Source organism: Varroa destructor, unplaced genomic scaffold (genome assembly GCF_002443255.2).
Source record: "Varroa destructor unplaced genomic scaffold, Vdes_3.0 BEIS01000001.1, whole genome shotgun sequence".
Lineage (NCBI taxonomy): Eukaryota > Metazoa > Arthropoda > Arachnida > Mesostigmata > Varroidae > Varroa > Varroa destructor.
Window position 1 is genome coordinate 30,918,321 of NW_019211454.1, and position 4,630 is coordinate 30,922,950.

Consider the following 4,630-nt stretch of genomic DNA (forward strand, 5'->3'; position numbering starts at 1 on the left):
TTTATAAAAGGCTACATCGAAACACGATTGCTGGTAGGACTATCTGAGCCGAGCAGGCCATTACAATAAAAGGCCAACATAGTCGGGGTTTCGGTTTCCGCATATCGAGCGATCGGGTAAGCTTTTTTCGATACGCTTTAAAAATACCTCTCTAGGAAAGGGTAAAATATAGACATGGCCTATTGAGCTCTCACAAGCTTCTAAGCTATACTTTTACCAACGCTACAATCTGCCGTATGTATCTCTGTCTATTTTATGGCTAAACACAATAACTCAAACCCGAATAAAGGTGATTTAGTAAAATTAGCGCACATTACGGCCAATATTTAATTCGTGCTATTTAAAAAAATATTCGCTAACGCTTATTAACGGTCAACGGCATATAGCGTTCTGCGGGCTATCCACAAAAATACCTTACACAGTCAAATCATCCCCTAAAGTGTCTCTTACAGCCCAGCCTTGAGCGACTCAAATAAATGTGTTCTCAGATTATTGTAGGAGCCCTGGACAAAAATCGAATATTCTGCCGTGCACCTATACAATTTCTGGCTTATCTAACCTAACCGATTACTAACCTAAACTAATTTGTTGTTAATGAAACCCATGCAATAGTTTATAATAATAAGTAATAGCAAAATAGTTCAAATCAAATCAAAGGACAGGAGAGTATAAGTAATACCGTTTCTACCTTATTATATATATTTGCAGAATTTTCAGTTTTGAAAATTTATTAGCGGTGTTTTTTGAGGGGAATTAGCATTACTTTTACATTGCAGAAAAAATTACAAAGTGTTATCTTATTAATCTATGATATCTGCTTTAAATAATCTAATAGCGGTGAAAACATGATTAACACTAATAGTTGGTGTTTTCCTCGGGCTTTTTACGGAAAGTCGTAGCTTACGTTGTGCAAGTGAATCTATTGTAAAGACTTGAAATTTAAAAGATTAATTAGCGCTTACAACTGACTTGCTTCTGTAAGTTGAACGAAATCAAGTTAATTCAGGCATCTAGTGCAACAAATGCGTTTCGATTTCCAATGCTTTTAGACACAAGTTATTGAAAGGTTTAACTAATCAACTTAACTATTTATGATATTGTCATCGACTTTAGCGGACGATATTTCGAAAGTTTGGTCACCAATAGGATTCTTGCAACGCTAAAATTGAACGCTTCTTCCTTTAGAGCCTGTAACATTAAAATGGTGTTTTATGTCTCAGATTGTGTCTTCTCGAAAATAGAAAGATTAGAAAAGGTAGATGACATATTTTGATTTTTCATCCACGACATAGTTCACGTGATACACACCGTTTTCTGGAGCACATTAAAGCGGATTATGGTATATTTTCGTACCTCCCGGTATACCCGTATTTCGTAGTAGTATACCATATATGGTTTAACCTTGTTAGCGGTGCAGCCCTGCTTTTTTGTTTTTGCAGACTAAGGATGAAAGCTTAAAGTACTGCTTTGCAAGTGAAGGATTGCATGGTAGACACGAAAATACTCCTCTACATAAATTGGTCTCTGTGTCTCATTCAACCAGTCGGATGGCCTTTTGCCCAATAAAAGTGAAATGTGTATGCCCTAGCAGCCAAGTAATGTCCTAGGAATTTTCTTTCCGGTTCCCTTCCGCGCAAAAGAATCAGCCAAGCCCTTCAGTTGCGTCATGTAAACCGTCGAAACTTCTTTAGGTGGTCATAAGGAGCTTATTCCAGATAAGAGCACGCAGACGTGTTTATTAATATTAAACTTTTGAGCCGAATGGAAAGTCGACCCTCCTGCCAACAGCCATCGAAACACGAGCTCTCGTCGAGGCCACGTAGATACAATTACGAGCTTTTAAGTTTAATTTTATGTAAAACCCCTGAGTACAAATCTTGTCGCATGTGTATTACGTACTAAAACTAGGCACACTTATTGACGCGGCCACGCTCATCTGACGTTAAGGTATCTCTGACCTGTAGTGCCTGTTGCAGAAAGACGATAGATAGTCGCTAAATAAATTACGTACGCTTACTTCGTTCGGCGACATGCGAGGCATAATTATGCCGTCGAGCGCGCATAATTTCCGATATGGCAAATAATTCAGACGTTGTTTTCAATACACATATTAAATCAATTATGGTCAATTTGTAAAGTTGCCTTTTGGTACACATGTAGGTAATTGCGTGTTCCCTTGAAGTGATACAGCCGTCTGCATAAACCTGCAGTGCTTCACTTGTAATGTATTCAGTATAGCAGAGCACTAAACCGAATCTGATGTCATTAAAGCCAATCAAAAGTGGAAATTGATTGACCAAATTTTTTACCAGAGGCTATCTATTGTTTGAAGGAAACGATACGCCGAACAAGCATACAGGTATTAATATGACACAACATCCCACGTGTGAAAGTGGTTCTAAAACGGTGCCTGCTACTGTTGTTGCCGATAACACAACACAGTCAAATGCGCGGTCCGAGGCAAATGACGTCATTGATCACCTTCTGTAGGTAAGCCATCTTCCTGAACCAGAAAACCGTTTACCCCTTTTGGGTCGCTTTGGGCTCTTCGGCTAACCGGCTACATTCCCTTAATTCTCATTTATGGCTACTGCACGTGTACATTACGTCGTACACTCGACGACGATTGGGGGCCGGTACGTGTCGTTGACCGATATTGAAAAAGGAAGACACTGCTACCAGGCTTAAGAAGGTGATATTGGTTGTTCTATTTTAAGAAAACACCAACGGTTCTACCTCACCCGCATCCACTTAGGCGTTCACGAGGCAGTCAGGGCACACTTCGGTTCAATCACTGCCAGTAACCATCCACTGAGTAGGCAGCCAAGATGAGATGCACGAAAAGGCAAACAACTATACAGGTCCAGTTGCTTTTTGTTAGTTGTATGGGGATAATCTCATCCTTAATAAGGCAGTCGAGTAACGTTGAAGAAGACTGAAACGAGCCAGTCTTGATTTTTGCTAGAAGTATTTTTATCTCTGGCCTGTAACTGGTGTGCCTTCCACCGTTCAGGTTTCTCTTCGCAGCAGATATATATGTTATATGAGACAGAGATACTCTCTACGTAGTTCATTATTTATGTGAAACGTTTTTTATTTGCTTCTCGTTGTATTTAAACATATTTCGCAATACACATGTAGTGACATAGGTGACTGAAAAGTTACCCGTATATTCAATCATATACGACCTCAGCTCTCTCAGTTTAACCCTCGCATAAGAGTAAGCAAAGAAACTTCGGATCTGGAAGCTGTAAGGCAATATAAGTTAAGGGTCAGTTATATGCGAATATAAAGATGGGCGCAGATTTGTTGTTTTGCTGGGGTGGGATTTATGCTTTGATCATATCGAACACTTTCCCAAGCAGTTCACTTTTGAATTATAGCATTCGGTCAGCATAACAAGCATCCATTTATCATGCTATTTCAGAAAAAATGTACCAGAAATCAAATTTTGTTAGACAATTCGAATTTCAGCCTGAACTTGAGATACAAGTCACCTTCTTGTCCTGAATTAACCATTAGGGAATCCACGTTGCGTCCTATATATATGTATATACCTACGTATAAATCTGCACGTCAAATTGAAACAACTCAGTTTTTGATAACCGCCAGAACCTTTATGTTTTAATGTTTGGCATTGGTACCCCAGAGGCTAACAATTTCTTTCAACTTTATCTTCATTTTTGTCACACTTGTAGCTACGTCTCATTTGTCGTCAAAGGCACTACAATAGCCCGCTTAGGTGGCCATAATCTTTGCGTGGGGAAGCGCCGTCCATTACGAAGAAAAACGACCTGATATATCTACTACCCACTGTTGCGGAGGAAAGATCTCCTATGTAGATCAAATGCCTTGCAAACTGGGTCGATCGCCTGTTTTTCTTTTCTATTTCCCCTGCCTTTATCGGTTACTTAGCCATAGAAACGCGAGATGCGTGAGTATTTTTGTTGCAGTCCCTTCGTGTCGATATACGTGATCTTTTGCTACTACGCGGTCTTGGTATCTCTACCGACTCGCAGCACTGACAGTGCCCCATGCCCGCTGCACCCAACATGTGTACTCTTACCTTCAATAAAATTTTCAACTAGCCATGTCTAGGGATAAAATCGAGTTGACTTTCAAACATCTTAGTGCTTTTTGAGTAAAGTTAGGTGGTTAGTCTGTACAGACGAGAAGGTACAGAAGAACGTACATTTCTTCATTGAACCGCCTTTCTATATCTATATCCTGCCTGAACGGGCAGGTATTTCATTGTAGCTCTATTTATCTATGCTCACATAGATTGCTCACAAGAGTACAACGCAAAACAGTATTTCCTTGGAAAAATAAAATATAAGCATTTTTTTCGATCAATCAAACCAAAAAAAATGCAATAAGCATCTAAGAAATTATAAAAAAAAAGTAGTTTTACAATACATACGTAAGTGCGATTAGAGCAGGCGGTCAACATTGTTTATGTTTATCATAGCGGTTTTTCTTGTACCGGAAAAAAGTAGGTTTTGAGAAAGGGAAATAGTCGGCTCCAAACCAAACGCTAATTTTTGAACAACGCTAGACACTACGTTATCTAAGTGACACTCATGCAGACTAGCCACGTCATGCGAGGGCAGGCAATTAGATTGATTTACTT

The 4,630-nt window shown here is 39.4% G+C and overlaps 1 long non-coding RNA gene across 3 annotated transcripts; it reads left to right on the forward strand.

Moving 5' to 3' along the window:
• The first annotated feature begins 2,326 nt into the window (after window positions 1–2,326).
• On the forward strand, window positions 2,327–4,248 carry LOC111255311 (uncharacterized). 3 transcript variants are annotated; one of them, XR_002675422.2, is made up of 3 exons: window positions 2,327–2,490; window positions 2,666–2,861; window positions 3,699–4,248. It is a non-coding gene; the product is annotated as an uncharacterized LOC111255311 (long non-coding RNA). The 3 variants fall into 3 exon arrangements; XR_002675421.2 differs by having other exon boundaries at window positions 2,670–2,861; XR_002675420.2 differs by having other exon boundaries at window positions 2,718–2,861; window positions 3,699–4,246.
• The last annotated feature ends 382 nt before the right edge of the window (window positions 4,249–4,630 follow it).